This window comes from Aquarana catesbeiana, linkage group LG12, assembly GCF_042186555.1.
Source record: "Aquarana catesbeiana isolate 2022-GZ linkage group LG12, ASM4218655v1, whole genome shotgun sequence".
Classification (NCBI taxonomy): Eukaryota; Metazoa; Chordata; class Amphibia; order Anura; family Ranidae; genus Aquarana; species Aquarana catesbeiana.
This window is the reverse complement of record NC_133335.1, coordinates 66,608,236-66,635,014: the sequence shown is the minus strand read 5'-3', so window position 1 is coordinate 66,635,014 and position 26,779 is coordinate 66,608,236. Positions and strand designations below refer to the sequence as shown.

Sequence of the window (26,779 nt, the reverse complement as noted above, 5' to 3'; positions counted from 1 at the left end):
CTGCTCAGCAAACACCTGCCTGCTGTCGGGGAGCTGCTCCGGTTCCCCCCATGACCGGTAATTGCAAATCGAGCAGGAAGGCAGCCTCTCACAGCTCTCGGACCGAGCCGCCAAAGACTCATGCGGCGGCCATCTTGCCTGGCACCTCCCTGCATCCAGCGTCTGTGGCGGTGCAAACAGACTCCTGGATGGCGGCTATGGCTCCGGACCCGAACGGCTCCTCTTCCATCCCTCAAGCTGACTCAGAGCTGCATGGAGACCAGTCCACCACTGCAATCCTGGCAGCCATCGCAGATAGTAAGTCCTCTGTGGAGGGGAAAATATATGCACTGACCATAGAATATGGGTTGTTTAGACATGATATGGACAAATTTAGAGGCCGCCTTGCAGAGGCAGAGCATCATGTCTCAACGGTGGAGGACACTGTTGCCTCCACTGTTCAGGCTCTAGCAGATCTCAAGCAAAAGGTTAAGATCCTCATGGCTCACTCAGAGGATGCTGAGAACTGCCTTTGGCGCAATAATGTAGTGGTGTCGGGCTCCTGGAGGGTACAGAGGGGCTTAACCCTGTAGTATTTGCTGAAGCATTCTTCAAGCAACTCCTGGGACTACAACACCTCTCCCCAGTATACATAGTGGAGAGTGCACACAGGGTGCCCACTGGTCCAAGACCTGCTGGTTTGATGCAGCTTGCTTTTCTAGTCCATCTGCTCAATTTCAGGGACAGAGATATGATCCTGGTGGAGGCCTGCGAACACCCTGATTTGAAATATGAAAATGCAGTGATACATCTGTACCCAGATTTTTCTCCTGACTTGCAAAAGAAACGGCGCTCCTTCACAGATGTGTGCAGACGCCTGCGTGAGAAAGGCCTGACCTACAACATGCTGTACCCTAGCCGCCTGAAGGTCATCCACAATGGTTCTGCTAAGTTTTTTTAATTTCCTGTAGTTGACTGGTTGGATTCCATTGCCTAGGAAGGAGGTTTGGTTGCCTGGCATGCCTGGCCACGTGTCTGTAGTTGGCGGACACTTCCCAAGATGGTACCGGGAGTGTGTCAGGGCTGGGCTCAGCCCTTACTTTTCTGAGCTGGCTGCTCAGCTGTCAGCTAATTGCCAGCTCCTATCTCTCCACAGTTACTCAGCTGTTGATGATATCCTGCTCGTCAGTCCTGCCTACTTAAGCCCTTAAGCCGTCCAGTCTAGAGGATCTCTGCCTTCGCCTTGGTCAACATCACAGAAACAATCTCCTGCGATCCTGTTCAAGACTTGCTTTGCTGACATCCCTTCTGGCTCCAGATCCTGCTTGCTGTTCCACTACATTGATCCCTGACTTCTGGCTTGGCTGACTATCCGTTCCGGTTACTGAACTTTGGCTATGTTTTGACTACGTTTGTTCCTTTTTTACTTTTATTATTAAAAAAGTGTGATTTAACTGTACTTCTGTCTTGGCCTGATTTTATGGTTTCTGATAGAGTGGTTGTGAATGTTATCCTTTACAAGCTGTTTTTCCTATTGACAATATTGTCCTTAGCAGGTTGATCCTTCTGAAAAGCCAGAGACTGCCTATCCATTCAACACGGGAGCTAAGGTACTGTTTTAGGGCACTATGACCTACCAATATGTCTCCACGGCCCTTCTTCAAGTGGATGAACTCTTGGAACAGTTCACTAGTTTTTCTTACAGTTTTGGGACTTAAGTTTCTTCGGAAGTTTTTCTACTTTGTTAGGTTTGTTCACCCGGAGCAAACAGGGAGTTAGACTGTTTATTTTATTTTTGATTTTTCTGTTTTTTTTGGAATTTTTTTTTCTTTTTGAGTCTTGCCCAAAAGGTTTATGCTGATGGACCTTCAGTTCGCCTTGCACAGTCTGTACTGATGTTATGCCGCTGTCTGGCTGGATGTAGTTCTCTGCATCTAGGTTCCTACCCCCATTACCTCCCCTCTAACTTTACTTATCCTGTCTCCATGCCATATAGACCACTATTATATGAGTGATCTGAAAATTCTCTCATGGAATGTCCGTGGGCTGAATTCAAAGTTTAAAAGATTGATGGTCCTTAAATCCCAGAACCCTCATGTAGTCCCCTTGCAAGAGACCCACTTGACTGGTAGTAGAATAGTTTCCCTAAACAGAAACTGGATGCAGTGAACAATACACTCTACACACTCTACATATGCTAGGGGGGGTTGCTATCTTAATTCATAAAAAGCTGGCCTGCTCTACTGTATTGAACATGTGGTAATAGACCCCCAGGGGCTCTATGTGATTGTGGTGCTTGACACTGAATCCCAGTTATTGGCCATAGCGAACATCTATGTTCCACCCCCTTTCACAACTGAGGTTTTGTATACTGTCCTGGAGAAAGTCGCCACTTTTGGCCCACTGAAGCTATCGGTAGCTGGGGATTTCAACAACATCCTGGATTACACCCTGGATACCTCTAACTTGACTCGGGTGCAGAACCTTGACCTTAGACACTGGGCGGAGTCAGCGGCGCTGGAGGAGCTCTGGCGTTGTAAACACCCTGGGGAAAAAGGTTTCTCCTATCTTTTCCATGTCAGTGCCTCCTCCTCCCGTATTGATATCACCTTCGCCAACCCAGCTCTGCTGCCCTTGGTTTCAGAGGTTAGCTACCTGGCTGGAGGGTTCTCTGATCACACCCCCTTACAGGTCATGATTAGTCTACTGCAGGCAACGTGCACCGGGGTTTGGCGGTTGCATCCGGGATGGGTGGAGGAGTCATCGGTGGAGGCCCCGGTCTCGCCGCGTCTGAAGGAGTTTTGGTAGGTCAATGAGGGCACAGGGACCTACGTGTCTGCCATAAAGGCTGCCAGGGTGGAAAAAATAACAAATCTGAGGAGCTTCAGGCCCATGAACTATGATGTGCACAGACCCATGCTGATTCGCCCTCTCCTTTCACTCTGGCTGAGTTACAGATGTCTAGGCGGGCACTACTGGTTCACTTCCAAGGCCTCACTCAATGTGTTTTTAGTAATAGAGCTGAGGAATTGTTTGAGAAAAGAGACAAAAATGGCAAACTGTTAGCCATCTGAACGGCAGAAGCTCAGGCACATACAGTACAGTGGTACCCTGTTTACTCATCAGAAGGCACTTTAGTGAAGGATAGAGAGGGTATCATGCAGGAGTTTGTCTCCTACTATTCCAGATTATACTCATCCATCCCACCATATGACCTTCAGGTTTTAACAGATCTGCTGTACTCCCTCAATATCCCGGTGTTGCCAGATGAGGTGGCTGCTAGTCTGGAGGCCCCTTTTACTGAAAAGGAATTGGCAACTGCTGTTGCTTCTTTTCCCAATGGTAAATAACTGGGCCCTCTCAGCACTGGGACTTTACCGGTATCCTTTTATGAGGATCATGTTGTGTTACTGCCCAAGCAGATAAGGATCCTCTTTACTGCTCCTCATACCGGCTCATAGCACTGCTCAACATGGACCTCAAAATACTTACCAAAATGATTGCCAATAGGCTAATGAAAATACTGGACCACTTGATATCACCAGACCAAACAGGGGTTCATGCCTAAAAAGGCCAGGGACATTAACATCCGGAGGGTATATACTCATACTCAATTGACTGCCGAGAACTCGTCGGGGGAGCTCTGGTGTTTTTCGACCTGGAAAAGGCATTCAACTTCATTGATTGGAGGTACATGATAATTGTGTTACAACGCATTGGGATTTTTGCCCCATGTTCCTTAAGTGGATATCGCTGCTCTATGATCATCCAGTAGCTGCTCTCTGCCTTAATGTTGGGGTGTCAGATGTCTTTCCAGTGTGCAGAGACCAGGGCTATTCGCACTGGTTATGGAACCTCTGGCAATTGCATTGTGCTCATCCCCCCAAATTCAGAGGATCAGCATAGGTACCCTGACTGAAACGACAGCCCTTTATGCAGATGACCTGGTACTATTTATTCGAGACACGGGACCTTCCCTACAGGCTGCACTGTTGCTCCTGGGCAAGTTTACAGAGGTCTCTGGCCTCAAGGTTAACTGGACCAAGTCCAAAATACTTCCTTTGCGTTCCCTTCCCATGCCTGGGCAGACAGACCCCAATATTTGCCTACAATGGGTCACTCAAATTAAATATTTGGGACTCATAATAACCAACTTGGTGATGGACTTCATTGGTCTCAATGTCTCCCCGCTGCTGGCTTTTTAAAAAGGAAATTACACGCTTGGAAAAACCTCCCTTTGTCACTTATTGGGAAGATAAATTTTGAAGATGAAAATTGTACCCTTATTCTTGTACATACTAAGAAACTCCCCAGTGTGGATCCGCAAATCAATTTTCAAATCAATAGATAGCATGTGCTCTCCTCCTTTTTATGGCACGGAGGGATTCCCCTCCTTAAATTGGCCATATTACAGCAGCCCTGGGGGGAAGGGGGCCTAGCGGTGCCCAATTTTTATAAATATTTCCTCGCTGGCCAATTGACAGTGGCTCACCGCTGGCTAACTATAACTATATATCATATGAGGCGCTATCCCTCTTGGTATACTGAGAATCGAAGGCTCTGTACTCACTCACCTCTTCCGTGCGCTCAGTAATTAAGGCATGGTCCGTGGCCCAAGGGTTTAGACCTTCTAGGAATGGCAGATTTTCCCCTAATCTACCTCTATGAAGAAATCCAAACCTAACGCATTTTTTTTATTACACAGACCCGGTAGTCTGGACTAAACATGGTATAAAGACTTTACACCACATAGTATTGAATGGCTCTCTGATGACCTTCGATGACCTGAAAGAGCAGTATGGCCTGCCAAACTTGCACTTCTTTAGATATATTCAACTATGACATGCTTTTTGCTCTCAATTTGGCAGAGACCCTCTTGACCTTGAACCTAGTGACCTAGAACTACCGACATGCAGTGATTCCTTGTCTAAACCAGTCTCTAGTTTGTACAAAGACCATTTTCCTGAAACAGTCCTGTTGACAGGGACTTGCAGGCTGGCCTGGGAGGCAGTGGCTCCTGGTTTGGATAGAGACGATTGGGTCGATATTTGGGGGCCCCATTTCAATGTCTAGTTTCTACTAGAGATTGTCTGATCCTGTATAAATTTCTGCATAGAATCTATCTTACTCCGGCTAAGTTAGCTAGGATGTTTGGGAGCCACCACTCTCTATGTTGGAAGTGTTCTGCACCCCTTGCAAACTTCATGCACGTTTTTTGGGAGTGTCCACATATCAAAACCCTACTAGCAAGACATAGCAAAGTGTATCCGGTCGGTCACATCTCTTTCAGTCCCCCTTACGGTTGAAGTATTCAGGTTGAGCTTTGTTGAGCCCTTGGCCACCACTAGGGCTATACGAACTCTTCTCACCCTCCTGCTGTTCTACGGCAAAAAACTGATTATCCTGTCATGGAAGAGATCTACTGCCCTAATTTTGGCTTCTTGGAAGTTCCTGGTCAACAAGGCAGTCCCTTTTTACAAGGCAACCTATTTGAGTAGGGGGGTTGGGGCCAAATTTGACAAGGTGTGGGGAGGCTGGATGGCATCCACAGACACGGTTTCAGATTAGACCCATAGGCAACTTGGCAGGTGGTCCTTGTCATAGATACATAAGCAGGAGGATTGAGTTCCTGAGGTGGTGGGTGATTGTGAAGTGAATACATTATAAAGTTATAATTTACTGAAGGTTTTATGGTCCTTACTTCTCCTGATGAGGTGGAGGGTGCGGGTTTAGAAATGTAAAATATGCATCACCTCCTCTGGTTGACAGGGGCGTCATTGACTCAGCGCACTGTATATCTTCTTCCCTCCAGAGGCTCAAAGACTGTGCATATTTTGTCTGGGCAAATGTTGACCGTGTTGTGAGGGGGTTGTTTTTGGGTTTGACATCGCTTCTGCCATTCAATGTTATGGAGTCGAGCAGGGGGAAGGACGCGATCGTCTCTGCTGCTACCGACGGCTCCGGTAAGTGGTGGAGATGACTGGAAAGCGACGGGAGGGGTGGCCCTCTCTCGTCTCCGATAAAAGTGATCATGCAGCGAATCTGCTGCTAAGACCACTTTTATCTGAAAGCCAGCTGCTCGCCATTGTTGAAAATACCGGGGTTATGGCAGCTAGCTGCTGCCATAACAATGGTATTTAGCGTCAAAGTACCGACGTACAATGACGGCGATTTACGATAAGTGGTTAAAATAAACCTTTGCTTTTGCAAAAACTTTTTGGGATCTCCTAACCTCTTGCTGCCCACGTAACATATATGTTGCAGCGGCAAAGAGGGTAGGCTTTATCGCTCACATGGTGCACATATGCATCCATGGATGGCCAAGGTATCTGCCAGACAGCTCTCAGTCTCTAGTCATGATCATGAGCCAACAGGACAGGCTCCTGATCATGTGACCAATAAAAACCCATTGAAAGGGACGCCAGGGCTTGACAGGAAGGAGTTAATCAACAAAAGGTTGGAACCTTATTACCATGCCTTTACGCAACTATTGGGGAAGCTACTAAGACTGGAGCAGCCAGAATCTGGATGGCAACCAATCAGCTTTCAGCTTTCATTTTCAAAGCTTAACTGAAGGTATCTGTCAGACAGCTCTCAGTCTCTAGTCATGATCATGAGCCAACAGGACAGGCTCCCGATCATGTGACCAATAAAAACCCATTGAAAGGGACGCCAGGGCTTGACAGGAAGGAGTTAATCAACAAAGGGTTGGAACCTTATTACCATGCCTTTACGCAACTATTGGGGAAGCTACTAAGACTGGAGCAGCCAGAATCTGGATGGCAACCAATCAGCTTTCAGCTTTCATTTTCAAAGCTTAACTGAAAAAGTTAAAGCTGGAAGCTGATTGGTTACTTTGAACAGCTGCTACAGATGCTGTCTGCTCCAGTCTTGGTAAATTCCCCCTATGTCTATTGTAAAAATCAAGCTTTTTCTTGATATTAAGCATCAAAAAAGTACAAATGCAGGTTGTCTTACCGAGGGGATCCTTGGGGTGATGCTGGGTAACACTGGTTCAACATCTAGTATTTCTTTATCATCTCTATCCTGACAACAGGAAAAAGTCACAAAGTAATATAAATATTTTAACAGATGCAATTAAACATACAAAAGATCACATGACTTTAGTAAAATTGCTAAGGATAGATTATTGTTAAAAAAAAAAAAAACATGTACTAAAAACTTGAAGTCCTTCAAATATAGCTGAAGTTAAAATAGAACTGACTTGTAATACAGTTACAGGTGCATATGAGTATATATATAAAAAAAGGGTCTGTCCTTATCAAGACTGAAAGGAATCAAAGGACCAAATGAGTGACACGGCATACAATGTAGGGATAAGTAGAAAAAATATTAACATTTATTAATGAGTTAAAAAATTAATTAAACCCCCCAGTATATGAGTATATACCTATGGCCTTATAGAAGTGACAGGTACTCTTTATTTGCCTGCATGACTGTTGGTGCTGGTGGAGCTTTCCTATAAGTGTCCACAAAGTACTGGTATGCCACTTCTATGAGGATGAAAGTTGGTGCCATGTTATAGTAGGCAGGTCTCTAGCAATTGGTAGACATGAGAGGTGACCAGCTGTGGAGACATTCCACACCCAGTGTCAGGTCCTTGACTGGAGGCAAGATATTTTATATCTTATATTTTGTCTGGGCAAATGTTGACCGTGTTGTGGAGGGGGTTGTTTTTGGGTTTGACATCGCTTCTGCCATTCAATGTTATGGAGTCGAGCAGGGGCCATCTTTCCCTCACTGTCAGGGGGAAGGATGCGATCGTCTCTGCTGCTACCGACGGCTCCGGCAAGTGGTGGAGATGACTGGAAAGCGACGGGAGGGGTGGCCCTCTCCCGTCTCCGATAAAAGTGATCATGCAGCGAATCCGCTGCTAAGACCACTTTTATCTGAAAGCCAGCTGCTCGCCATTGTTGAAAATACCGGGGTTATGGCAGCTAGCTGCTGCCATAACAATGGTATTTAGCATCAAAGTACTGACGTACAATGACAGCGATTTACGATAAGTGGTTAAAATAAACCTTTGCTTTTGCAAAAACTTTTTGGGATCTCTTAACCTCTTGCTGCCCACGTAACATATATGTTGCAGCGGCAAAGAGGGTAGGCTTTATCGCTCACATGGTGCACATATGCATTCATGGATGGCCAAGGTATCTGTCAGACAGCTCTCAGTCTCTAGTCACGATCATGAGCCAACAGGACAGGCTCCTGATCATGTGACCAATAAAAACCCATTGAAAGGGACGCCAGAGCTTGACAGGAAGGAGTTAATCAACAAAGGGTTGGAACCTTATTACCATGCCTTTACGCAACTATTGGGGAAGCTACTAAGACTGGAGCAGCCAGAATCTGGATGGCAACCAATCAGCTTTCAGCTTTCATTTTCAAAGCTTAACTGAAAAAGTTAAAGCTGGAAGCTGATTGGTTACTTTGAACAGCTGCTACAGATGCTGTCTGCTCCAGTCTTGGTGAATTCCCCCTATGTCTGTTGTAAAAATCAAGCTTTTTCTTGATATTAAGCATCAAAAAAGTACAAATGCAGGTTGTCTTACCAAGGGGATCCTTGGGGTGATGCTGGGTAACACTGGTTCAACATCTAGTATTTCTTTATCATCTCTAAACTGACAACAGGAAAAAGTCACAAAGTAATATAAATATTTTAACAGATGCAATTAAACATACAAAAGATCACATGACTTTAGTAACATTGCTAAGAATATGTTATTGTTAAAAAAAAAAAACATGTACTAAAAACTTGAAGTCCTTCAAATATAGCTGAAGTTAAAATAGAACTGACTTGTACAGTACAGTTACAGGTGCATATGAGTATATATATAAAAAAAAAGGGTCTGTCCTTATCAAGACTGAAAGGAACCAGAGGACCAAATGAGTGACACAGCATACAATTTAAGGAATAAGTAGAAAAAATATTAAAATGTATTAATGAGTTGCCTTTCTAGTAACTTGGCCAGAATTTGAAGAGGGGGTTGAGTCCTAAAGAGTATTTCCAACTTTGCGGTCACATTTGGAGAAGCCCTCACTATGTGTCCATTTATAAAAAAACGTCATTTATTCTGTGTGAATTGGGCAAAAAGGATAGTTTTCTTTAGGCTATGGTTATTTTTCTTCTGAGCAAATGTTCTTTTATTATAGACAGTAGCAAAGCTAACATTTTGGCCACTAGATGGAGCTCAGGAGTTTTGGAAATACATCCTGTATGTTTATTATCTGTTCCCATTCAGCATATCTAAAAATAATAAAAAATACAACTTTTCTTACCCTTCTAGTTGTTTATTTGCAGCAGGTCTAAAAATGCATTATACCACCCAACCCTTAAGATATTCAACCTTTTGTTAGGGCCGACATTGTGCAAATCTAGTTTACAACTAATAATGAAGATCTGCCAGCACCGAAGGGTAACTATGGTAAACATAATTCCCCAGGCCCCTCCCAAAAGCCTAATTTAATGTGAATTTATGTGAGTTTAAATAGTTTGTTTGGGCCCAGCTGACCCAAACAAACAGTGTTTAATGCACTGACAGGTGCTCTTGCTGGGTGTGCCGTATTAATTGTGTGTAGCCTCAGCTACATAGAGTATACAGCGTAGGGTTGCCACCTGTACAGGATTGACCTGGACAGTCCGGGTTTTCACACTTATACCAAGGTTTGCCTCCACCTGAAACCCACTACTAGCTTGCAGCGACTGCAGCTTCTCTCCAAGTGGCACACACAACCCTCTCATTGCATCTACAACAGAGGAGGAGGAGGAGAAGCAGGGTGCAGAACAGGCTATACAGCAGCAGCCTGACTTGCTGTAAGGTACAGTACTTCTCTTCTGTGGGGGGTAGGAGTGCTGTGCACTGGACAGAGAGGAGAGGAAAGGTCTGGAAGAGAAAGAAAGAGACGTTCTGCACTGGGGGGGGGACAGAAATTTGGGGAGAGAGATGGGGGGTTATAAACTGGCTGGTATTTATGCACGTCAACCATTAGATCAGCAGTCATCAACCATTAGAGACCCCCATGAGCTCACATTCCCTTTCTATCAGTCCCCCCTCCTTCCTTGGAGACCTTTATTAGATCCCCCTTATCAGCACTCCCTGTCCTTTTTTAAGTTGAAGGAAAAAAAAAAAAAGAGAAAAACTCGGTAATAATAAACTCACTGTTGGGTTGCTGGTAGCACTGATATGTGTTCGCACACCTCAAAAAATTTTAAAAAATGCAGTGCAACCAACCTCTATTAATTCATATGTGAAAAAAAATGTGAATGATGGTGGATTAACTGCATATGATTTGAAATGTTATTTAACCACTTAAGGACTGGAAGGATTTGCCCCCTTAATGACCAGGCCATTTTTTGTGATACGGCACTGCACCGCACTGCATAGATTAGTATAATTTTTTTTTATTTTTGTAGATTCATACTTACCTAGGTGGATGCTGCATCTGTCCCCCGGCACCTCTTCACTGAGAACCGAGCCACCGAACACCGCCGATGACTCGGTTCTCTCACCTCCCCGAGCGGAGAGCTGTTGCCTGTCAATCAGCAGCTCTTGCTCTGCTCCTCCACGCTCTCTGGAGCGCTGAACTGTGCAGGGGAGGGGAGCTGAGAGGCTGAGACGGCCATCAGTCCAGGCACTTGGCGGATCCAGACTTCCTAAGTCAGGATGACGCGGTGCCTGGACTGATCTTGGTGACGTCAGCGGAGAGTGGACTGCAGACCGCTCTCCACTGAAAACGGGTCACAGGAGTGCAAAACGAATTGTACTCCTGTGACCCATAGGAGAAGCCCAGCCTACATGTTGTACCCATACAAAATTGATATCCCTTTTTCCCCACAAATAGAGCTTTCTTTTGTAGGTATTTGATCACCTCTGCGTTTTTTATTTTTTGGGCTATAAACACAAAAGAGTGACAATTTTAAATTTTTGCTATAATACATATGAAAAAAAAAACTATATAAAAAAACACATTTATTCATCATTTTAGGCCGATATATATTCTTCTACATATTTTTGGTAAAAAAAAAAATCGCAATAGGTGTATATTGATTGGTTTGTGCTAAAGTTATTGCGTCTACAAACTATGGGATAGATTTAGGGACTTTTATTTTTTTAAATAGTTTTTACTAGTAATGGCGGCGATCTATGATTATTAGCAGGACTGTGACAATGTGGCGGACAAATCTGACCCCAAATGACACTTTTTGGAGATCAGTGACATTTTTACATTGATCAGTGCTATAGAAATGCACTGATCAATGTAAAAATGACACTGGCAGGGAAGGGGTTAACACTAGGGGGCAAATAAGGGGTTTAGTGTGTTACCTAGGTGTGTTCTAACTGTAGGGGGGGGTGGGCTCACTGGGACATGACAGAGATCACTGTTCCTGATCACTGGGAACAGAAGATCTCTGACATGTCCCCTGTCAGAATGGGGATCCGCTTGTTTACACTGACAGATCCCCTTTCTGCCTCTGTACCAGGCGATCGCAGGTCGCCGGTGGACATCGAATCCGCCCGACCCGTGGGCACACTCCCACAGCGTGCAGCAGAAGCGAAAGCGCGCCGGCGCCTGCGTGAGTCATCGTACAGGTACGGCGATTTGTGCAGCGCTGCCAACCTGCCGCAGTAAATGTATGTAAGCTGGTCGGCAAGTGCTTAATAACAAAATATATGCATAGTGCACACTACAAAAAATTTTAAAATTGATGCGCACCGCTAAAGTGTTCGGGTTTGGTTTGAAGAAAAGGTGGCAAACCCTAATAGAGCGCTGTGTCGTGGCAAGGTAATAGGAACATTCCATTGTTTTCCCAGAAAAAAAAGGAGTCATGCTGAGCGCTGCTCAGCCATTCACAGGAATCTTTGTATTCTATGAATGAATATAAAGCTTCCTCTGATTTGCTGAGATGGAGAAGCAGGTTGATAAAGTCACAATCTCTGCCTCAGCCAATCAGAGGAAGCTTGGCATTTATTTATAGAATACAAAGCGTTCGTGAATGGCTCAGCCTGACTCTATTTTGTTTTGGAAGCATGACAGGTAGTTCTTCGATTTCTTCCAGCTGTTGGTCTTTGGATGTCTTGATTGGGCGGCGTGGGATGACATAACTCATACACATGTGTTGGAGTCAATCATCCCATGCCACAGAAGACTGCGAGCAGGGAGGTAGGTTTTATTTATTCCAGTCTCTTCTGTGATAAATAGATTGACAGCTGATATGTTTTTAAATGTTGTCTTTTAAATGTTGTCAGCAAGTAAAAAGGTAAGCATCATTTCAAAATATTTTCTTCAAGTTATTCTATGTGAATGGGAACATGTGAAAAATATAAAGTAGGTGTTATCCCAGGAGTAGAGGAAGGAGCAGCTGCACACTGGATAAATGACAAGCCTCCACGTTTCTTGTAGAAACTGTCCACAAACGTGCCAGTGACAGTTCCCGCCCTAGGACCACCCCCTAATGTTGTTCACCCAATCAGAGTTCTAGTTAGAGAGCATGGACAGCTCAGCTTGCATCCTGCATCTGGGCTTTAAGTGGTGCTGGGGAGCAGTAGCTTGAAGCCGAGAATCTTTCACTCTGATGGTCTCTAAACATAGGTGTTTGGCTACAAAAGTGGAAATACACTTTAAGTTAAGTCTTCAGATTCTCTTTCTGATGCAAACCTCGTATGCCTATTGGTCACTGTAGCTCCCAGTGCTACATTAATGCTGAAAGAGGGCTATATATTCCCAATACCTGAACACACTGAGTATTTAGCTGTGCTGAACAGAGCAGTAGGAGAGTGAAGGAAAGGTAATTAGAAGTAACAGGGGAACGGGGGTGACCACTGCAGGTAAGTGAACTTATTGCTTTGCGTGGCTTAAAGTGACATTAAAGGCAATAAAGAAAAAAATAGCAAACATGTCATACTTACCTGTTCTGTGCAGTGGTTTTGCACAGAGCAGTCCCAATCCTCCTCTTCTCGGGTCTCCCGCCGGTGCTTCTGGCCTTTTCCTCCTGCCAAGTGCCCCCAGAGCAAACGGCTTGCTATGGGGGCATCCAGTCAGGCTTGCTCCTGAGCCATGACTCTGCATGTTTATTCACACACAGAGCTGTGGTTTGGCCCCGCCCCCTCTCTCTCCCCATTGGCTCCTGCTGCTGTCTCAGCCAATGAGGAGGGAGAGTTCCTGGAGAGCCAAGGCTCTCATGCACATTGCTGGATCGTGATAGAGCTCAGGTAAGTATTGGTTGGTGAGAAGGTTTTTTTACCTTCATGCATAGAATGCATAGAAGGTAAAAAACTTGAGCCTTTACAACTACTTTAATGTCTGCATAATAAGGAGAATGGTAAACTTGCTAACATTTTATCCAATGCTTGTGTGCATGTGTCTCATGATGCAGCAACATCTCATTACATTACATGATTATACACATTTTAATATTTGCAAATCTTTATACTCACCACTAGATCTTCTGGTACAGAAGGATCGTCTGCTGGAAAGGTGGGCTCCGATTCTTCCAACTACAAGATAAGGGCAGTTGGTAAATCAGAATGTGGATGTATAAAATGCAGCCACGGGCTACGCAAACTGTTGGCACTATATAAATCGTGTATAATAATAAACCATTTTATGAAAATGAACATGACAAATTATGAATACCTGACAGAAAGACCCCTGTCTGTTTGAAAGGGAAGCATATATATTAAGGCCTCTTTCACACGGGGGATCCGTATGTCCGTTTTTCATCCTTCCGTTTTCGGATGAAAAACGGACATACATGTATCCCTATGGAGCGTCGGATGTCAGCGGTGACATGTCCGCTGACATCCGACCCTCTCCGATCCGAAAAGTGTAACGGAGGAAAACCCTACTTTTCCATCCGTTTTCGGATCGGATCGGGTGACGACGGACTCTACGGTCCGTCATCATCCGACCCCACATAGGGGAGAGCAGCGACGGACCTGTCATTTTCCTGCTCAGCGGGGATTGGTGGAGCGTTCCCTGCTGAGCAAGCGGGTGTTCACGGGGCGGATCATCACTGATCCGCCCCGTGTGAAAGAGCCCTAAAACAAGCAGCTTTTGAGATCACTAAATACAATAATGAATGCACTTGCCTACTATCGATGAAAACACAGATCAGCTAATATTGAGATAATTACAGCAAATAGATTGGTTCTGAAGAGACCTGAAAGAGGACATCTACATCAAATTGCAAGAACTATCCCTAAATAGGGCTGGGTGCCTGATGTGTGTGATAGCGCTGGACCGATAGAAGTGGAAGTGGGTTCTGATGGATCTACAGTAAAGTGATTTTTCCTTCAAATAAGCAGATCCACGATTGAAATATAGTATAGGTGGACTCTGTTATGGTTCCATATATAAGAAACCAAAGGAAAAGTACCCCCCGGTACTGCGGAACTTTAAGGGCAAACTCTTATGGACACTATATAGTAAAACATAGAAACATTTTTACTTAAAGATTAAGAACGTAATGGTGCAAAACATCACCATGATGATATACAGTATATCATATACATAGAGTACCATGCTCTTAAAGAGCTAGAAGAAATTTGAAAAGAAAACTTCTCCCGTAAACCGACGCGTTTCGGGAATCTTGGAGTGTATCCCTTCTTCAGGGAAACAGAGAAGGCAAAAGTGATTGGTATAGAGCTACTCTGAAACAAGAGAAAAAAAGTATACAGTTCAAAACATAAACAGGGCAAACATTGCACCAACATGTGGAACATAACAGCCGTGAAAGCACGCACATTCCAGTATTGTGTCATAAAATCAAACATTCCTTAAAGAAATAAGATAGAGATGAGCAGACAAGAAAACGTATTTCCCTGTTGAAAAATGACCAGATGGGTGGAGGGCCCCCGAGGCTCACAAAGTCCCACGCAAGGATCCCCAGAAAGGGTCTCTGCAGCCAACCCAATGGGCACAACGTAGAATTGGCACGATGAAATGATTAGTCCTGAGAGAAAGAAAATATATAGGCATAGTAATGGCGCATATGGATCAATCAAGAAAAGGAGCATTGGTATTATAGTCAGGTTGGCTGCGGAGACCCTTTCTGGGGATCCTTGTGTGGGACTTCGTGAGCCTAGGGGGCCCTCCACCCATCTGGTCATTTTTCAACAGGGAAATAATTTTTCTTGTCTGCTCAGCTCTATCTTATGCCTTTAAGGAATGTTTGATTTTATGACACAATACTGGTATGTGCGCGATTAAACGGCTGTTATGTTCCACATGTTGGCACAATGTGTGCCCTGTTTATGTTTTGAACTATATACTTTGTTTCTCTTGTTTCAGAGTACCTCTATAGCCACCACTTTTGCCTTCTCTATGCTCCTGAAGAAGGGATACACTCCAAGATTCCCAAAACGCATCGGGCTACAGGAGACGTTTTCTTTTCAAATTTCTTCAAGCTCTTTAAGAGCATGGTACTCTATGTACCGTATATACTCAAGTATAAGTCGTTCCGAGTATAAGTCGAGGCCCTAATTTACCACAAAAAATTGGGAAAAACTTATTGACCCGAGTATAAGACGAGGGTGAGAAATGCACAGCTACTGTAAGTGGAAAAGAGGGTCAACAATGCCCATTTGCAGCATCACTGTGCCCATTTGCATGCCTCACTGTGCCCATTTGCAGCCATAGGTGCCCTGAACTTCAAACTCGGTAGTTAAGGGTTCCTAGATGCCCCCTAACTGCAGCCAAAATTTGGGGTCTCTGAACCCAAAGGGTCCTGAAATGACATTGCTGCAGATGGACACAGTTGACCGAATTTGGGGCCCCGTGCTAAACCCCAAATTTGGTGTGCAAGCCCAGTGGAACTAGCACCATAAAATTTCCAAAGCTGGGGTTTCTAGCACCAAGTGGTCCCAAGATACAGGGCCCCAAAAATCAGTTTAGAAAATGTCTAGCACTTTTCTGCAGCAGAGAATTACATTTTCCGAACCGGGTTTGGGGCCCCTTATCTCAGGGCCACTTGGTGCTAGGAACCCCAGCTTTGGATATGTTATGGTACCAGTTCCACTGGGTTTGCACACCAAATTTGGGGTTCCTAGCACCAAGTGGCCCTGAGATATGGGGCCCCAAAGTCGGTTCAGAAAATGAAATTTTTTGCTGCAGAAAAGTGCTTGACTCGAGTATAAGTCGAGGGGGGAACTTTCAGCACAAAAAAATGTGCTGAAAAACTCGACTTATACTCGAGTATATACGGTATATGTACTGTATATCATCGTGGTGATGTTTCGCACCACTACGTTCCTTTTTAATCTTTAACCCTTTCACTGCCAGGCCCGTACGCCGTACGGACGTACAGAAGTGCCCGCAGGTGACCAGGTCAGTACAGCGTACAGACCTCATTTCTCCCTCTCCTTTAAGCTTATGGTCACTTCAATGACCATAAGCTTGTATCAGAATTGTTCTGCAGACTCTGCTGAACAATTCTATAACTCTGATCAGCGGATTACAACCTGCTGATCAGAGTTATTAACCCCTAATGTGACCGCCCTCCCACCCCGCCGCCTCCCTGTCCCCTTCCTCTCCACCCCTGCCGCACCCTTTCATCTAAAACTGCCCCCCCACTCTCCTCTCCTCTCCCCTTCACCCCCTTCTCCCCCCCCTGCAAACCCACTCCCCACAGCCACCATCATTAGCCGGCCTCCCTCCTCTTCCACTCCTGCCGGCTTCAGTTGCTGCATGGGACCTGGGTGGGTCCATATGTGTCCAGTCAGATTGCCCCCCCAACTGCCCCCCCAATCCCCGATCCTCGGTCGCTCCGATCGGCATCTCTCCTTCCCTTCCCCCGCCTGCAGCTTCTCCCTGCACTCATCTCCATGATCTGTCAGGCTGGAGATCGCGGCGGGGGGGGCGGGGGGGGGGGGGTGTAGCAGTGCGGGTGTGGGTGAAGTTGGGGCTTCGGGGGGCTTAGTAAACATGTGTTTATAAGATCCCCCCTGTAGAAAAGAGGGCACATGCAGCAATCACTACTGATCACTGCTATGTGCCCACTGACATATATTGTAACCGTGAGTGTTACAATGGGGGTGATTTACAAAAGCCGTGCACCATCAGTAGAGGCGCACAGTGAGGGTGCAACGCACATTTCCATATTTACGAAATGGTGTGCCGGTAACAGAGCGCGAATCCTCCATTTACTATAGCGATCCCGGCGCACGGGAGAATGCAATCTGTGCGCCACTATGGACATGGCGCACGGCATCTTCAATTCAATATTAACAGAAGATGGAGGTGCCAATATTATGGGGGGATGAGAGGAAGTTTAGTAACAACTGCCCAAGTAACAAATATGCCCAAAATAGAATGAGAAAGTAACTTTTTTAGAGCAAGCCTGCTGTGCCTGCAAGTACACTTAGAACTGCGTGAGATCAATGTAAGCACTGCGCATGCGCAAGCGGCTCTTGCGCTCGTTCAAATGAGTTTGTTCACTGCGCTGCCAAAATCTTAGTAAATGTTAAGCAACATACAGTACATGCAATTGCATGGGTTAAACGGGCGCACCTCTAAACTTGACAATTTTTTTTTACGCTGGTTCACCTTTATGTATTTTTTTAAGGAGATTTGCACACAGGCCATGTTAGCAAAAAAGACTCTCACTCCTCTAGCTCCTTCTAAAAGGGCATTTAACCTCCCCCCTCTAATGCATATGATTTCCTTGGGCTAGCTTTTGCTTTTAAAGGGGAACTCCACACTCTATTCTCCAATGCTCTTGTCTCCCCCCCTCTAACCCCTCGGATTTCCATGGGCTAGCTTTTGCTTTTGAAGGGGAACTCCACACTCCACTCCATTCTCAAAAGGCTGTGAGTTGCCTTCACCAATCTAAACCACATCTATTTTCAGAGCATACAACAGGGCCAGCTAGGAAAGGGGCAAGAAGAGCGATCGCCCAGGAGGGTTTTTATTTCAGGCGCTTTACAGGCGCCCCCCCCCCCCCCAAAAAAAAAACAAACAATTAAATGACTGTAAAAAAAATGTAAAAAGTAAAAAAAAAAAAAAAACACAAACATAGTAAGACCCCCCAGATCCGCCCGCACTTACCCCTCCATGGTGACGGTCCCCCGCCGGCACTCACCCCTCCATGAATATCTCAGCTTCTCCTCCCGGGCCAACTCGATCCGTCCTGATTGGCCAGGAGGAGAAACCGGAAGACAATAGCGAGTATTAATTCGCTATTGTCACAAGTGGGTGGGTTCGGGGTGCAATGCTATTCGCCCGAGCCCAACCTTTTTCAAGCCAATAAGAGCCTCAGGCGCTAATCATGTGACTTGAAAAAAAAAAAGATGTCCGGCGCCCTGCAGGGAAAGCGGTGCCCCAGCGCCACTTATGGACCGGCTGCTTCTGGTAAGACCCCTTTCACATGGCGTGGACTCTGAAAAAGCAGATCCGCCTGCTCAGCGCCTGTCTGCTGATCCCCACTGAGCAGGCAGATGATTGGTCCGTGTCCACTCCGCTGATGCAGAGCAGACACGGCCACAGCTTGCTATTCTCTATTGGATGGTCGGATGGAAACAGACCGCCTGTCCATTTCCATCAGATGCCATCTGATCTGATTTGCTAGATGGATGGGGAATAGAAATCCCCATCCGTCTGTTTTTAGCGGGCTTGATCAGATGAGGCCGGGTGTAAACAGACACATGCCCATTTACATCAGTCTCTCCATAGAGAACAATGGGTGATTCGATTGGGCCCGCCTAAAAAATGGACAGGCAGACCCGATCGGTGTGCTTGTGTGAAAGGGGCCCAAGGCCTTGTTAACACAGGGCATACACAGCGTACCTTTACAGGGATGCACAGGTGTTCAGTAGCCCCTTCTTTTTATTCTACTTATCATGTGCTTTCAGAAATGGTATGGTTTGGGGGGCCTTTCACAAATCCTGAAAGCTATGAGTGAAAAATTAAAAAAAAAAGGAAAAATTGCAAAAACTATCTGGCCACCTGAGTGTACAAAATGGAGCACAGGGCCTGGCAGTGAAAGGGTTAAATAAAATTTTTTCTATGCTTTACTATATAATGTCCATAAGAGTTTGCCCTTAAAGTACCGGGGGGTACTTTTCCTTTAGTTTCTTATATACAAAATACTGGGATGTTGGCAACACAAAACTGGAGATTCCTTACTCTCCATGGTGGTTTCTCTTCTACTGTTATGGTTCTAGGCTGCTACTGCTTTGATAGCGACAAAGAAAGCACTTGCTAGATTGTACATTTTTGGATGTGTGCTGAGAAGCGCCTGGTACAAAAGTTTTCTTGAAGGACTTTTTGAAACATTTAATGCTTAAGAGCATCAAATGCAACCAACGCGTTTCAAGGAAAAAAAATTCCCCCTTTGTCTCAGCTGGCTGGTGTCATTAGGGGAGGTTAGTCCTCATAAAGTCCTAACACAGGTCCCCTAGTGCATTCTGTTTGTGATTTCATTAAAATTGTCTGCTCAAGCCCTGAAGAAGGGCTTTTTTCCCCATGAAATGCATTGGCTTTATTGGAAGCACTAAGTGCAAACAAGATTTGCACTTAGAGTACATCTGTCATGAGTGAAGTATGGGGCTGCCATTGTAGGACTTCTGAAAATGCTAGATTCTTGGCTATATCTCTGATTTAAGTATGTTTCAGTCACCTTCCCGAAACAAGCAAGCTGTAAATGAGTGTCAGAACTGCTTATCTCTATACTTGTTCCATGTCAGCAACTCATTGACATTCCTCTTTCATGTCAGTGTCTCTTTAAACACCCACTTTAAAACCTGAAACAAACTGATGAATCGGCCTCAAAATGCGTGTGTAGCATGTGCCATTTTTTTTTTTCAAATTCATTTTGTGCATGCAAATGTAGCCAGGAGCTGGCTATTATGCCTGCAACTCAGAGACATTTTGCCATGTTATTAATGTGGAGTTGTCTCCCTCTAGTGTTTGCTGGACTTCACGTGTCATTTCCTTTTTCTTTTGGCAAAATTTAGAGCAAAGCATCATGGGATATGTAGTTCAGAATGTTGAAGTTTCAATGCCAGCAGGACTGATCTGAACTACGACCACCAGAATGCCGAGAGGACAGAACAGACTGCTGGGAGAGGATATAAAAGGGCTGGCTGGGGCCTACATCGCTCTCTTGGGACGCTAGTTTAACTCTGACAGCAGGAGGTCTGTGTGACAGTGAGCTGCTGTGATTCGTGGCCTACTCAGCAAGGAGCCGTTCAGCTATACCCAGAGGGACCTCTATGGACAGCATCGCTTCTCCCCTACAGCGGACCGGAGGGTGTTACAGGTTATCCAGAGATGCCTGCACTTCAGATCCGGGTAGGCCACAGTGTGGCGCGGTGGATGCCATTTCCCAGAGCCAGGATACAGAGAGAGAGAGTTCCTGAAAGAGTCTTCTTCATAACCTACATGGTTGCCAGCTGTATCTGTGTCCATTGTGGTGAGCAGGCATAGCCCATTTAGTTGCTATAAGACACTGCTTACAGACATCCTTTATTCAGCTCCGCATGGTGGTACTTGTAGTGCCACTGGAAGTCAGTTCTTATACTATAACGAACACTGTAAGCAGACATCTATGCCTTGTTCACATTATTACTTCTTGTCATTTTACAGGATACAACACCACTAGGATCATACAAGAGGAGATTAAAGATCTGCCAAATTTACTATACCCTATTATCAATGATTACCTTAATCACATTACATCAAAGCTAGCTGAAGACATCTGGATTTCAAGGAATAACCCTCCCACCCTTGTTTTATCCTATCTTCATCTGCTCTAGTTCTTTGGACTCGATTTAAGGGATCCAGCCACTTTGAATATAATAGTTTACATATTCTTCGTTCTATGTTGTGAAATTCTTCATGGTCTATGGGTTGAGGAGACAGAGGGGAGTGAGCCTGACAGGAAATACAGTGCCAGTTCTCTACCATTCCGCTGACCTGTTTGCATAGCTTTCTGTGATTGGATTAATATCTGATTTAATTTGAATCATACTGTGTTGATCTGTGTTCACTTACAGTTAAAAAGGCTTTAAACCATTATATTGCCCCTTTTCATAAATATAGCAATAGTGTTCATACAAGTGTGCCTTTTTCATATTACAGTGTTGAAATATACTTATTTTTGTGTTCTCACTAATACAGTAAGTCTTTCATTATCGGTACAGTTGGCAAGGTGACTGAACCCAGGGTGTCAGAGGGGATGGAGGATTTGCAAATTCGAGGCAACCAGTGGGGTACAGAGTCTATTAGCAGCCCTCACTGTGGGTACCGCTACATGAATATACATTTGCATATGATGCCATTAGAGAGCTAGAAGGTTAGCAATCAGATGCAATTGAAAAAAATAGCATGTGAAAAACAAGGACACAACAAGATTTGAAAACGAATTTCACCCTTCAGTGACTTGAGCCCATTGTGTAATATTACATGTTTGGCTTTATATGATAAATTTACTGTAAATACACACTTGTTTAATATATGCTAAATAAACAGATTTTTGCGTAGCCCTATTTAATGGATAGAAAAGAGAGATAATGACATTTTCCATTTATTTATTTGCAGAGTGACTTGAACCTACTATAATCTTACTCCATCCCACAGCAGTCCTAAAGAAGGCAATCCCGTCTTGCTTGACATAGACCAAACTGCCCTCGACCACCTCGTCCCAGGCCCGATACATTTCATCTTTCGTCTCAAACATCCAACTCTGAACCTGTAACAGGAAAAGGCATCTGTGTCACAATCTTAAAAATGAAGGCAGCCAATGCAGTGTTGAGAAAAAGGCAAGCACAGGGCAAAGGACTAGTCACCAGTATTGCCTATAGGCTTCCTACAGCTGGTCCTTACCAAGCCTTGGCCTGTACTTTGGATCTCTCAGGGGGAGACAGACATCTTGGTAGAGGCAGGGCTTTGCTTCTGTAGCACTGCCCCGTAGGGATTGCTATGTTTAGACTTTCTTGGGATTTTCCCCTTCTTATCTTGCAGCCAGTTGCTAAGGGGTTTCACACAACCGCCCGTACTCTCATCCGCTCATTTCCAATAATCAATCCAGGGTTTTGGTTTTTTTTTTGGTATTTATTTTGGAACTTGGACAGGAGAAGGGAATAGTGGGATACTCCAACTGGAACTAATTACAATTGAGGACCACTCTCACTCGGCCTCACAGGTTAGATGTGGTAATGGACTGGCTGTTATATCATACAAAATCATGAGCATAAGTCCTTTCCTTGCTCCGGCAGCAGACTTGAAGAAACTGTTTATCTTCAGGACACTCACTAGCATCCCCTTTCACTGACATCCGTCCTCTGAGTCTAATAGCTGAAGGCATGGTCCTCACAGGACAGGCCCTAAGATACAGATCTGTACTCACTGTTGGCCAAAGCAGATACTTGTCTTGTCTCCCGTCCAGTCATCTGCGGGACATCTGGGTTGCAGCTATTCTCAGATTCAGGCCCTCAGGTCAGACACCCAAGGCCTCATGGCAGCTTACCCCTCCCTCTGGGACCCCGCTCTCCAGCTGAAGTCCCAGAGCACAAGTGCCCTTGGCATTTATACAGTCACCCAGCATGCATGAGGTACTTTCCTCTGCCAATAGCCAGCGCTGTTACAATGCCTATGCCCTCAATTGTCAGGTTTCCTCCCACTGTCCAATATGCCCCCTATTGGACCAATGTGAAACATTCAGACAACATGAGTGGCACCTGAACACCATGAGCAGACTCTATGAATGGACCCTGGCTCCCTGGTGAGCCTGGCAATCTTCCTGGTAAACAGAAAGACCCAAAAACTATACTCTTCTAGCACCTACCTAGGAGGGTGCTACACTCTCTAATGTCATAGATGTCCCCCCCGTGACTGGCATTTTTCATGACTGGTGGGCTAAAAATCAAGAAGTATCAGGGAAGGTGGAGGGAGCACAGATCTACACAATGGATGAAGATACAGTAGGGTTGTTCCTTGCAATGTAGGTCTTTAGGTATAGCTTTCTCTCCAGCAAGGAGAACAGTATTGATATGACCAAATCTCATTCCAAATCTTGTGAGACTAGCAGTAACAGGAACAGTGCTTTGCAGTTATAACTTGTTGTGATGATAGGTTGAGGGATGTGGGGTGCAATGTTGGGTTGCTTTATACTGTTCAATTTCTGATCCTAATGGGCCTCTTGTTTCCCACCAAAGAAAAAGGAGTGCAGCCTAATGGAGGCTGATAGAGCACAGATGCTGGATTTGAACAAAGCCATCAAAACAAAAGAGAAGTGTAATACTGGGTACACACAGGATGAAAATCAGCCAAAGTCAGTTCAGCAGGAACCAGCTGACGTTTGGTTCGTGTGTACAGCTCCTCATACGACAGAAGCCATTCTCACAACCCGCTTCTGTTGAACGAGCATGCTGAAAAACCAGCATCAGATTAGCAGTTGCAGCCAATGTTAGGGCACAATAGCTCAATCGGGGAGACCACCGCAACATCGCTTGTGTTACTACGGTGATCTGGAAATCTTTTTATTGTTCAGCCCGCTGGGTTGAACGAAAAAAAAAACAGGCTTAAAAAAAGAATTAAAGTGGAGTTCCACCCAAAAGTGAAACTTCTGCTCATCTGATTCCTCCCCACAGTTTGCACCTTTCGAGGGGGGGGGGGGGGGGGGACAGGTTACCTGTCTTTAACAGGTATCCTTTCCTACTTCCGGGAGCCTCAGCCACGGCTATTCACGCCATGACTGGGGCTCCCTCCTCCTTCCCCTATCGCCGGGCCAGTAGGAGAGAGGAGCGGGCCTCGCACATGGACAGTAGGGTTCCCTGCGTGAAGCCGAAAGGCTACACTGCCGGGTACCCTTACCCGCAATGGCGGTGGCAGCACTCGACAGCTGATGTAAACATCAGCTGCGGTGCTGACATCGCTGAACTCCAGGACAGGTAAGTGTCCTATTATTAAAAGCCAGCAGCTGCAGTATGTGTAGCTGCTGGTTTTTAATTTCTTTTTTTTTTTTTGTGGGCAAACCTCCACTTTAAGGATTAATGACTCATAACCAAAAATTTATCAGAATAGTATACTACCTTCTGATAATGATTCTTCTGAGCTGGAGTAGAGCCTGGTGGACACACAAAGAGCATTAATATGTGGGTATACACATATCCAGTGTAAAGACAGCAACATTATGAACAAAGACATGCATCAACTTAAAAAATGCCCATTTCTAGAACTGTTGGAAGAACATTAGCGGCAAAAGATAATTGTATATTGATTTTTGTATAACACCAAAAAATGAACTCTGGGAATTGGGCACAATATACCCTTGCAGTGGAGTCCCCCTGCACTGCAAAGGATAACTGCTCATTAGGTCTAGGGGGAGATGAAAGGTTTGGTTACTTACCTTTCACAATGCTTCAGCTAACTCCGGTGCGGTCCTCCTCTCTCCCTGAGCACTCTGGGCTAAGGGTGGTTCCTCAGTGTCATCATGTACAGTCTAGGGCTATAAACAATGCATTGTATGCAGAGGAGGCTGGCGTGTGACCACGGCCCAGGAAGCCTTAAAGAAGAGCTTGCCAAAGCCGGGAGTAAGGTAGGTATTAAACTGGCCTTACACTGTGTTAGTTTTAGCAAGCTCCTGATAAACCGGACAAAATTCGATTAGTGAGTGGTCCTGTCACCGCTCTTCCACCCGACATCTTTCAACTGGAAAATTGAAGGAGCAGGGTGGAAAATTGGCACCTGAACAACAGCTGCATTCAGTCAGATGCAGCTGTAGTTAGAGTATTTTGACATCAGCAAGGCTGTAGTTGTAGATTTGACCATCTATTGTTTTTTTTTTTCAGCCTGCAGGGTGAATAAAAAAAGAAAAATCTATGTGTATGGCCAACTTTACTCTTGATTCTACCACACCTAGACTTAATGAGCAGTTAAAGTGTAGGCAGCCCATACAAGGGTAATGTTTGCTTAATTCCAAGAGTATTATTGTACTTGTCCTAGCAGCCTTTTGATGCCACTGTAATGTTTTAGCTTTTTTAAGAAGCCTGAGAACACACATGGGTTTAATTGCACAAGTGCACAGTCTATTTGCCTTTAGTAAATCCACCCCACTGTGTGCTCTATGAAATCTACTCTCCAGAGACAATGTGGGTTATTTACCAAATCCAAATCCACTTTGCACTACAAGTGCACTGCGAGTGCACTTGGAACTGCAGTCGCTGTAGATCTGAGGGGGACATACAAGGAAAATAAAAAACAACATTTTTTCTTGCACATGAATGGATGATAAAATCAGCAGAGTTCCCCTCATTTCAGAGCTTCCCCTCAGATCTACAGCGATCTAAAGCGTCTGCACTTCCAAGTGCATTTGTAGTGCAAACTGGATTTGCCTTTAGTAAATAACCCCCAGAGTGTACATGCAGCTCAATAAAAAGCAGCTCTACAAGCACCACCACCTAGTAGTGGCCAGGACCATCTTGTGCACAATAAAGATTAATGCGTACATGGCCAAACTATGCTGTGGGAAATGTGCATTTGTGTGTGGCTGTGTTTAGAATGCAAATTCCTTTGCTGAGATAGAGCTGGTACAGAGGGTTTTCTGGAAAAAGCATGGAGAAAAGTGTCAGAATTATTTTAATGAGTAGGGTGATTTTAATCACAGAAATGTCTGCTCCAGTGGGCTCCAAGAACCATTTTGATGTGAGGAACATCTTTCTTAGGCATTGGCTTTTGCATCTAGTGAATTCAAATAAAGTGCAAAACTGGCTTTGGTGAGACTTTACCTGTATCTTTGTGTTCTCCTTCAGGAACCTGTTTTGAGGAAAAACAGTAAAGGTTGGAACTCAAAGCTACTTCCTTTATGTATAGTTTATAAAATAAGTGCCTATGCTAGGGTGTGAAAGAACAATTACTGTCCAGGCATAAATAGTCAACACAGTTCTTATTTGATCAAAGTCATTAAAATTAAATGGCAACTCATGAAATGGCAAGGGTTACTCATGTATGCATTGTAACAAGATATTTAGGATTATTTATTAATGGGTTCACATTAAGAAAGTTTCTGTAGGATCATGTGATGTTCTAATGTCTATCACACAATGCAGGATAACCCTGAGTAATTGGATAGATTAGAAAATCTTGCCCTATAACTACTGCTTCCCGTATAAGCCAGCGCCAAATCCAGATGCATGCTCCTCTTCTCAGAAAGGAGAAAGAAAGACATCTCTAAGTGCAGTATTAAAAATATTTATTCACAAGCGCAAGGGGATTAAAAACATTTACAAGATGTTAGAAGAAATGAGCATGTATTAGAACAGTATGTCCTCAAGCTGATTGCTGTGTCCTTCGTCCATCTATGTAGGAATATAGGGAAGAGAGAGCCGACCTGCAGCTGTCCAAATCCCTGGTGATGTGAAACGAGGAAGCGAAGAGGCAGTGAGGTGACCCGGGTTCCAGAACTAAGCTGGAATGCAAACGACTGATGTGGCGTCAGATGAGGGCAATGGGTGGTAACGCATTTCGGAGCATCCGCGGCTCCTTTATCAGACCTACGCCCATGTTCGCCCAGCGGGCTTATAAGCAGTGAGGGGAAAGAAAGAGGGGAGGAATTTGGACCTGTTGATTGGGCGGCTCTGGAGCTGGAAATGTGTAGCCTAGGACCTGTTTGCACCAGGGATTCGGACAGCTGCAGTACGGCTCTCTTCCCTATATTCCTCCCCAGACGGACGAAGGACACAGTGATCTGCTTGAGAACATACTAGCACATGCTTATTTCTTATAACATCTTTTAAGCGTTTTTAATCCCCTTGTGCTTGTGAATAAATCTTTTTAATACTGC

General features: G+C 44.9%; 1 long non-coding RNA gene across 1 annotated transcript; it reads right to left on the bottom strand.

Moving 5' to 3' along the window:
* Positions 1-13,430: 13,430 nt before the first annotated feature.
* On the bottom strand, positions 13,431-25,753 carry LOC141114353 (uncharacterized). Its single transcript, XR_012236896.1, has 4 exons — positions 25,725-25,753; positions 24,030-24,064; positions 21,554-21,688; positions 13,431-13,496 (listed from the first exon to the last, which is right to left on the bottom strand). It is a non-coding gene; the product is annotated as an uncharacterized lncRNA (long non-coding RNA).
* Positions 25,754-26,779: the final 1,026 nt, after the last annotated feature.